The sequence below is a fragment of the Anomaloglossus baeobatrachus genome, chromosome 6 (assembly GCF_048569485.1).
Source record: "Anomaloglossus baeobatrachus isolate aAnoBae1 chromosome 6, aAnoBae1.hap1, whole genome shotgun sequence".
Taxonomy (NCBI): Eukaryota; Metazoa; Chordata; class Amphibia; order Anura; family Aromobatidae; genus Anomaloglossus; species Anomaloglossus baeobatrachus.
The window spans coordinates 239,446,795-239,457,119 of NC_134358.1; the positions used below are offsets into that span (position 1 = coordinate 239,446,795).

A 10,325-nucleotide genomic window follows, 5' to 3' on the forward strand; every position below is an offset into this window, starting at 1 on the left:
GCCGGCAGATTGGCGATTTTGGAGGGGTGATGGTGTGCACCTCAACGATGTCGGTGCGGATTTATGGGCGTTGGGCCTGCAGGATGGTGTGGAGCGTGCTTTTGGTGTGTGGCGGGTCCAGGCCACGTAAGGTGTCACGTGGTCTGTCCTGTGGCGGGGGGAGTAGGTCTGGTCCAGAGGTTTGGAAGTGATTGGTGGCTGGACCGGGAGTCATTGTCTTGATATGGTGGCTCTCGGTTCCGGGATGTGGCAGGCACGGGGTTCTGCCAAAGTGTGGGGTGTCAATCCGTGGGTGATTGGCACCTCGTCTCTGGGTCGGTGTGTTGCGGCCAGGGACAGGGGGGAGTAGTAGTTATTGGACTGGGCCTACCCCGGGGGGTATTGTAAATGTTATTGTCTATTGTTACCTTTATGTGGTTGTTTTGGGTCGCCCGTTGGACGGCGTCCCTAAGGTGCTAGTTTGCAAACGATAGGCAATAAAGGCTGCTGTGGCCATTTGAACCAAATCGCATGCAGTCCGTGTGTTTATTCTTAGAGGATAAGGGGGTTTGGTTACACAGACATCACGACCGGAGAATCCTCCCTCAGCTGGTCAAGAAAGCCACGGACCCACTTGGGGGGAGGGGCGAAATGACAAAGGGGGAGGTAGGGAGTGATGGGGTTAATAGGGACAGTGGAGGTATGCCTAATATGGCATTTGGGGATGGTCTTAGCCTGGGAGGAAGAGGAGGAGTAGGGAAAGGGTTAGTCCGGGAGAGGGAAGAGTTACCTCCTCTTCTGTTTCCGGACGCCGAACGATCCCCGCCCACCCTCCCTTTGTGTTGTTATGTGGGGGATGTTTTTGGGTAGTTGGGATGCTATTTGTCACAGCAGCGGGGGGGGGGGGGGGGGGGGGTAGGTCTGGTCCAAAGGTTTGGAAGTGATTGGTGGCTGGACCGGGAGTCATTGTCTTGGTATGGTGGCTCTCGGTTCCGGAATGTGGCAGGCACGGGGTTCTGCCAAAGTGTGGGGTGTCAATCCGTGGGTGATTGGCACCTCGTCTCTGGGTCGGTGTGTTGCGGCCAGGGACAGGGGGGAGTAGTAGTTATTGGACTGGGCCTACCCCGGGCGAATTGTAAATGTTATTGTCTATTGTTACCTTTATGTGGTTGTTTTGGGTCGCCCGTTGGACGGCGTCCCTAAGGTGCTAGTTTGTAAACGATAGGCAATAAAGGCTGCTGTGGCCATTTGAACCAAGTCGCATGCAGTCCGTGTGTTTATTCTTAGAGGATAAGGGGGTTTGGTTACACAGACATCACGGCCGGAGAATCCTCCCTCAGCTGGACATGGACCATTTTTTGGTTGTTGCTCTCCCACTGTGAAGCACACATCGCTGTGTTTGACAGCGAGAGAGCAACAACTGAATGTGCAGTGAGCAGGGAGCCTGCTTCTGCGGACGCTGGTAACAAAGGTAAATATCGGGTAACCAAGAAGCCCTTACCTTGGTTACCCGATATTTACCTTCGTTACCAGCGTCCGCCGCTCTCACGCTGTCAGTGCTGGCTCCCTGCTCCTTGTGACTCGCCCACCCCAGGGCTATGGGACACCCGGTGCCGGGCCGGACTTGTCCGGGGGACGTCAGTGGTGGCAGGGCCCGACTCCGTGGCCCTGGTGGGTGTCAGTTTTAATATGGCTGGTGACTTGGGAGCAATTAAAGTATATGTTTCGTGACGCCACCTGTGGTCTGCGGCTATTAAGCCGCTGCTGCTGTGTGAGGCCTCCGGGGTGATGATACGGCAGCAATGGTGGTACTGCTCCCCACAGGTGGAGCGGAACCCCGGGGACACTGTTAGTGCTCGTGAAAGTCTATGGTGTTGTGTGGCTAACACGGTGCAGGGCCGACAGGCAATGAAAGAACCAGGCACAAACAACAGTCTCTTTACCTTCTCCTCTTTTACTTTAGGAACAGTCTTGTCCTGGGAGACCGTCACAGGTGGTGAAGGGGATCCCGTCGGCCTGGAAGTACTTGGGGTGATCTTTCTGGCCAGCTGAGTATGAGGCCTACTCCTGTTCTTTTCTTTGTTATGATAGGACCCTGCTTCTCTGAATCCAGCAATGGCCCTCTTTGCTGCTGGGACCGGTGGTACGTCCCTTTCCCTCTGTAGTAGGCTGCGCAGGCCCTCTCTGGTGCTTCTCTGCTGGAGTCCACACCGGGCCCTGATGCTGCAGCTGTACCTTCAGGCTGTTTATGGGCCAGGTGCTTGCAGCTCTCCTGCCCTTCGGATTCGGCTACCAGTGAGTATTTTAAGCCCTGGTGGCCATAGACTCCGATGTCCGAGTCTCTTCGCTGCCTCTCTGCTACTCCTGCTTCCCTGGGCCAAGCTGATCCAGCTCTAGGCCCCAGATCCACAGGACAGCACACTCTGCGTCTGCTCGTTATCACTTCTCTCTACAGACTGAACACTACTTCCTCCCTCAGGTCAGACTTGAGGAAGGCTCCCTGGAATTCCAGGTTCAGAGCTCCCCCTGCTGGCTGGAGGGAGAACTGCGTTGGATGTTAAACTTGCTGGCCAATGGACCTCCCAATTACCTCCAGGCTCAGCATTAACCCTTTGGAAGGGCAATGCTGTTGTGGCGACCAGGTCTTGGGGCGCCACACTCCCCCTTAGTTAAATTCAGTACTCCCGGACTGTAGAAACAAAACAAAACATGTTACAACCTTAAACAACTATAAGAGTCCAGTGTGGCTCCCTGCCGGGTGTCCATTACACTGCTCCATGGGGGACCCGCCGCGATAAACCCCCCAATGTAGGCTCTGAGCGTGCATCAGAGCATTGATGACCCCACTCTATGCACGCCGGACGGGTTTTTCTTCAGGGGTGCTGAGCACACTGGTGCTAACTATGTACAGCTAGGTGTTGGCCACCCATAGTCCAGTGCCCCAATTGTCCATTTTCTCAATCAAAAAAGAAAAACATTTTATACACAACATTACAGACATTTCACATAACTATTTACATTCTAATAAGTACTCTTTCTTTTTACTCTCTATACCTTGGAGGGGGCTGTCCCCGAGTGCTGCGTTGAGACCTGCGTAGCTCTGGTGTTTTTCCCTGACTACTTGGTGTGTCTTCTACCTCAGCACTACAGGTAGGCCTAACCCTGATAGGTATGCGTGATGATTGCCTATGTGGTCTAAGAGTCGCCAAGGGTATGACAGGTTCACCACTGACAGGGGGTTGATTCTCCTGTTCCACTGCTGGCGTGTCATCTCGTGTTGGAGCGGACGGTTCTTTAGGTGGATCTGGAACCTCTTCTGTTTCTGGCTCGACCAACTGCAGGAACGTCAACACTGGTATCACTATAGCATTGTTTATTCGGGTCCAAGTCTTGGGGAATTTTCCAAGGATTGTTTGGATCATCTCTTCTTCTTTTTCTTGACTTTGGGGACTTTCTTGTACTTCTTCTACTTCTTTTTGGGTTCTGCACCGTTCGGGGCACGCTTTCAGGCGGTCTCGAGAAACTGCTTGATAGGTCTTGCCTTCATCTTTGCTTATCAGGCATACCCTACTATTGTCAAAGTTGGAGGGAATAATGGTGTAGGGTTCATTCTCCCACTGATCATCTAATTTGTGCGCCCTCCGCTTTTTCTTGAGGACCTGTTCTCCAGGTGCTAAGGGAGTTGCTGGGGCTGTTTGATTGTAATGCTGCTCTTGTCTCGTTCTTGCTTGGGACAGGCTCCTTTCTACGCATTCCTGGACCTTGCGGTACTGCTGTTGTCGCTCTGTATCCCAATCTTCTATCTCCTGAACCGCTTCAGGTGACACAGTCCCCATCTCAAAGTCTACAGGTAACTTGCCAGGTCTTGCTCGCATCAGGTAAGCAGGGCTGCAGTTGGTCGAATTCACTGGGATATGGTTGTATAGGTCTACCAGGTCTGGTAACTTCTCCGGCCATTGGTTTCTTTCTTCCAGAGGTAGAGTCTTGAGCATATCAATGACCACATGGTTCATCTTCTCGCACAATCCATTGGTTTGGGGGTGGTACGGTGTTGTTCTGATTTTCTTACAACCGTACATGTTACAGAACTCTTGGAACACTTCTGCCTCGAATGCAGGACCTTGATCAGTCAGTACCCTCTCAGGGTAACCGTGAGGTCGACAAAAGTATGCCTGAAATGCTCTAGCTGCTGTTCTGGCTGTCTGGTCCTTCACAGGCACTACTACGAGGAAACGAGAGTAATGGTCCACAATGGTGAGAGCGTACACATAGCCTGACCGGCTTGGTGTTAACTTCACGTGGTCCAGGGCCACCAACTCCAGGGGCTGCTTCGTGACAATTGGCTGTAGGGGAGACCTCTGGCTGGCATCATCTTTCCGCCTCAGGTTACACGGACCACAGTCTCGGCACCACTTCTCGACTGTCTTTCTCATGTGCACCCAGTAGAACCGATCGCGGAGTAGGGTCTCCAACTTCTTCCACCCGGAGTGTCCTGCGTTATCATGGTAAGCTGCTAGGACCATTGGAGCATCCCTCTGTGGGACCACTATCTGCCAGACGAGTTCATTCGTTCGCCAGTTGACATATCTCTTGCAGAGCTTGCCTTGGTATGTGAACAATCGTCCCCGCTCCTTCCACAGCTGCTGGGCTTCTTCTGGAGCATCTGGGCCAAGATGGGTCTCAGCTTGTGCTAGCTTTTCTTTGACCAATCGCACGGCCGGGTCACCGTTCTGTGTCTCTTTCCAATTATGGTGGAGTAATGGGTTGACTGAGACCTCGTGCTGGCTCGAGCGCTTCACTCCTACAGCATGCTCACACTGGGAAACACCTTGGTGATGGAAAGCCGTTAACTCTATCTCTTCGAGTCCATCCAGGTCTTCTCCAGACTCGGGTAAGTGAGGCATTCTGGACAGCGCATCAGCATTGTTATTCTTCTTGCCAGCCCGGTACTTGATGGTAAAGTCAAAGTTAGACAGCCGGGCCATCCATCGCTGTTCCAACGCACCTAACTTGGCTGTTGCCAGATGTGTTAACGGATTGTTGTCCGTGAAGATGGTGAACTTGGCCGATGCCAGATAGTGCTTGAAGCGTTCAGTCACTGCCCAAACAATAGCGAGGAATTCCAGCTTGAAGGAACTGTAGTTTTCTGGATTCCTTTCTGTGGGCCGAAGCTTTTTACTGGCATAAGCTATCACCTTCTCTCTACCTCCCTGCACCTGGGACAGAACTGCTCCCAGTCCCACGTTGCTGGCGTCTGTATACAGTACAAACGGCTGGCTGTAGTCAGGGTAGGCCAGAATTTCTTCTCCCGTGAGAGCCCCTTTCAGCCGGACAAATGATGTCTCTATTTGGCTGCTCCATTCAAATGGAGGGCTCTGCTTCTTAGCCTGCTTTGGCTGGCCCACCAGGAGATCTTGAAGGGGCGCTGCTATCTTTGTGAAACCATCAATGAACCTTCGGTAGTAGCCCACCAGCCCAAGGAACTGCCACACCTCCTTTACCGTGGTGGGTCTTGGCCAGTCCTTGATTACGGTGACTTTCTCCGGATCAGGTGCCACACCTTCTGCGCTGACCACATGACCCAGGTACTGTACCTTTGGCTTCAAGAGGTGACATTTGGACGGCTTTATCTTCAGGCCATATTCCGACAAGGACTCAGACACTTCTGCTAAGTGCCTCAGGTGGTCTTCATAAGTCTTGGAGTAGACTATGACGTCATCCAGGTACAACAGCACGGTTTCAAAGTTGTGGTGGCCCAAGCAGCACTCCATCAACCTTTGGAATGTCCCTGGGGCGTTGCAGAGCCCGAATGGCATACAGTTGAACTCGCAGAGGCCCATTGGTGTCGTGAATGCAGTCTTCTCCTTGTCCGCCTCTGCCACGGGAACCTGCCAATACCCACTGGTGAGATCCAAGGTGGAGAAATAGTTAGCTGACTTTAAGGCTGTTAGTGACTCCTCTATTGTGGGTAGTGGATAAGCATCTTTATGTGTAATGCGGTTAATTTGCCTGTAATCTACACACATTCTCATTGTACCAGCTTTTTTCTTTACGAGCACTAGTGGAGCTGCCCAGGGGCTACAACTATCTCTGATAACCCCAGCCTCCTTCATTTCCTGTAGCATTTCTTTGGCACGCTGATACTGTGCTGGGGGTACAGGGCGGTATCTCTCTTTAATGGGATGATGATCACCCATGGGGATTTGATGTTTAACCCCTTTTACCTGCCCAAAATCTAGGGGGTGTTTGCTGAAGACCCGCTCGTACTCCTGTACCACCCGGTAAACCCCATGCTTTTGGTGTGAGGGGGTGGAGTCGGTGCCCACATGTAATTTTTGGCACCAGTCTTCCAGCTGCCCCTTGGAGCCATTGTCTTCCGCCTGGTCGGACGGGATCAAGGGTTCCACTGCTTTGATGGTATTGTTGCTGACAGTGTACAGTTTTGCTACAGTGGCGTACCGGGGCAATTTGGCTTCCTCCTCCCCACAATTCAGGACACGGACGGGCACTCTCCCCTTGCGAACGTCTGCTACCCCTCTGGCTATCAGGACTCCAGGCCTACTGTCTGAATACACCGGTTCTACCAAGGCATGGTAATCCTGACCCTTGAGGCCTATTGCTGCCCGACACCATATCAACATTTCACTTCTTGGGGGTATTGCAATGGGGAGGGGGTCACTTACCCTCACACTGCCAATTTCTCCTCCGGCCAGCTCTACCTGCTGCCTCCTCATCAGGGCTCTGATCTCCCTCTGTAGGGCACGCTGCTGCCCGGAGCTGGCAGTTTCAGACGCCTGTTGCAACAAAATGATCACTTCGGCAATACAATTTTCTATCACATTTGTACCAATGGTTAGCAGTGGATCAGATTCTTTGCGATCAATATCTACAATTATCATCCCCTGACATGGCAATTCTACCCGCCCCACTTTAATGGTTACTTCTTTATACCCAATTTGAGGTAAGGGCTGACCATTACTGGCCACAATTGTTAAATCATCATCTGGGCCATGGTCAATGTCTGAATCAGCCCAATATCTTTTGTACAGTTTATAGGGGATGGTTGTTACCTGGGACCCCGTATCCAGGAGGGCATTCAACGGGATCCCATCCAGCACAATAGGAAGAACCGGGCGTCCTCCCACATACTTGCTGCGACTGGGGGTTGAGCCTGGCTTCCTTACACCTGGGGGTTGGCTCCTGGCCCCAGGCTCAGCCCATTTAAAGGACAGTGTCTTGCAATGTGACCAGCCTGACTGCAGCGGCGGCAGATCGGTTGTCCAGTTGAATCATACCGGTCTGTATCTTTTCCTCGGGTCGGCGGAATCCTCCTCTGTCGCATCCATGGGACGTCATCTGGGCTGGAGGCCAACTCGATTCTTGCAGGCGATGGGGTCACTTGTAGAGACTGCACGGTCCTGGCAAGGGCAGCTACAGTCTTGGTCAGCTCCTGGACCTGCTGTCTGAGCTCTGCAGTGGGATCCTTATCCAGGGACTGTGCCTCAGCCCCTGCAGCGGCTCGTGTTGCAGGCACCACCCCTGGGTACGTGATAGCAAGAGGCCGGAGGAGTACTGGGTCACCCGGTGTAGATTCTCTCAGTACCCGGATGGCCTGGTCCTTAAACTTTGCAAAGTCCAGAGCAGGGTTCTGCAGGACCATGATACGCAGCTGGGTCCTGTGGGTGTCTGACAGGAGCCCCTCTATGAACTGCTCAGTTAGGAGTTTGTCTTCTTCACGTACACTCTCTGGGTCCACCTGTTTAACTGCTTTCAGGGCCTCCTGCAAGTTTAAGGCATAGTCCCTTATGCTGTCTGTGGCCCGTTGTTTGCACCCAAAGAATCTCATCTTTATTTCTGCTGCGGTGCGGGTGTCAAAAGTACTTTTTAACTTGGCAAGTATCTGGGTTGCTGTCCCTTTATCTGTATCAGGCCAGGACTTCACTTCACGCTGGGCCGCGCCGGCTAGCTGCCCCATTAATATGCCCACCTTCTGGCTCTCAGTCAGCGGATACACCCGGAACAAGCTGTGCAGCCTTTCTCTGAAGTCGCTCAAGGTATGGGACTCCCCGGAGTACTGCGGCAGCCATTCTGCTCCCGGGATGTACGGCATTGTGATCGGCATTACCGGCGCGACCGCGGGGGCTGGGGCGACGGCGACTGGGATTACATCGGCCGGCGCTGCTGCGTCTTGCACTACTACAGCCACCGGCTCTCCCTCGGTGTCGGACATCTTCCTCCCCCTTAGTGAACCTTACCAGGCTCCGCTTTCTTGTTACAATCTCTTCCGGGTAGCGCGGGGTTAACGGCGCTCTGCTCTGATGACGCGCTCCCTTCACGCTCTTTGTCAGGCACGCCCCCCTTCTTCCTGCGCTCGGCGAGGCTAATGGCGGTGGCAGTTTGCAAACAGTAACACAGTCTTTTAAGCACAGTTTCTGCAGGCACACAGTACCCGGTGGGACCGGGCACGAAATCCTGTTTGTGACGCCAAAATTGACTCGCCCACCCCAGGGCTATGGGACACCCCGTGCCGGGCCGGACTAGTCCGGGGGACGTCAGTGGTGGCGGGGCCTGACTCCGTGGCCCTGGTGGGTGTCAGTTTTAATATGGCTGGTGACTTGGGAGCAATTAAAGTATATGTTTTGTGACGCCACCTGTGGTCTGCGGCTATTAAGCCGCCGCTGCTGTGTGAGGCCTCCGGGGTGATGATACGGCAGCAATGGTGGTACTGCTCCCCACAGGTGGAGCGGAACCCCGGGGACACTGTTAGTGCTCGTGAAAGTCTATGGTGTTGTGTGGCTAACACGGTGCAGGGCCGACAGGCAATGAAAGAACCAGGCACAAACAACAGTCTCTTTACCTTCTCCTCTTTTACTTTAGGAACAGTCTTGTCCTGGGAGACCGTCACAGGTGGTGAAGGGGATCCCGTCGGCCTGGAAGTACTTGGGGTGATCTTTCTGGCCAGCTGAGTATGAGGCCTACTCCTGTTCTTTTCTTTGTTATGATAGGACCCTGCTTCTCTGAATCCAGCAATAGCCCTCTTTGCTGCTGGGACCGGTGGTACGTCCCTTTCCCTCTGTAGTAGGCTGCGCAGGTCCTCTCTGGTGCTTCTCTGCTGGAGTCCACACCGGGCCCTGATGCTGCAGCTGTACCTTCAGGCTGTTTATGGGCCAGGTGCTTGCAGCTCTCCTGCCCTTCGGATTCGGCTACCAGTGAGTATTTTAAGCCCTGGTGGCCATAGACTCCGATGTCCGAGTCTCTTCGCTGCCTCTCTGCTACTCCTGCTTCCCTGGGCCAAGCTGATCCAGCTCTAGGCCCCAGATCCACAGGACAGCACACTCTGCGTCTGCTCGTTATCACTTCTCTCTACAGACTGAACACTACTTCCTCCCTCAGGTCAGACTTGAGGAAGGCTCCCTGGAATTCCAGGTTCAGAGCTCCCCCTGCTGGCCGGAGGGAGAACTGCATTGGATGTTAAACTTGCTGGCCAATGGACCTCCCAATTACCTCCAGGCTCAGCATTAACCCTTTGGAAGGGCAATGCTGTTGTGGCGACCAGGTCCTGGGGCGCCACACTTGCACACATAGCTAGACTACACATCAGGTAATTAACCCGATGTGTACTCTGGCTAGGAGTGCAGGGAGCCAGCGCTAAGTGGTGTGTGCTGGTAATCAAGGTAAATATCGGGTTGGTTACTGGATATTTACCTTAGTTACCAAGCGCAGCATCGCTTCCACGCGTCGCTGCTGGCTGGTCACTGGTTGCTGGTGAGATCTGCCTGTTTGACAGCTCACCAGCAACCCGTGTGGCGACGCTCCAGCGATCCCTGTCAGGTCAGATTGCTGGTGGGATCGCTGGAGCGTCGCTTAGTGTGATGGTACCTTTACTCCTTTCACCTTATTTGTACTTGTTTCTGGTTATCTCACTCTGGGTTTGTCTTTGTTCTTGTACACCTTTCTTTCCTCTTGTAGGTAGTGGGGGGTGATATCGATCACAGCATTTAGGGGGCTGGGAGAGGGAGCGCACTCTCTTTCCCTTCTGATCAGTCATCGCAAGGGTCCTGATTGTTGCCATGGTGACCAGAGGTTGTCATGACGACCTTCAGGTTCCCCAGCTATGGAAAGCCTTTTAGACCATAGTAGTAGCATGGCTGTTGTTATGCACAATTTTCCTAGGTTTGTGTTTCTAAACAATATTACTCTAGCTGTGACAGCAATCAGATTATTGTGATTTATGCATCTGTTTTGATCGACGTGCTGTGTGCTGCACCAACGCCTGCTTTTTTGTTTCATTTGTATATATTTAAAAAATGTCTATTTTTATTTTATCTTTTGGTTACCAACTCTAT

At 53.0% G+C, this 10,325-nt stretch overlaps 1 protein-coding gene across 1 annotated transcript in view; it reads right to left on the reverse strand.

The window, feature by feature from the left end:
- Positions 1 to 9,810, reverse strand: part of TMEM14C (transmembrane protein 14C) — a 425,910-nt gene extending 416,100 nt beyond the window's left edge. Inside the window, exon 1 of the mRNA XM_075314767.1 lies at positions 9,804 to 9,810. The gene's annotated coding sequence lies outside the window, so the exon portion shown is untranslated. The remainder of the gene's footprint in view (positions 1 to 9,803) is intronic.
- Positions 9,811 to 10,325: the final 515 nt, after the last annotated feature.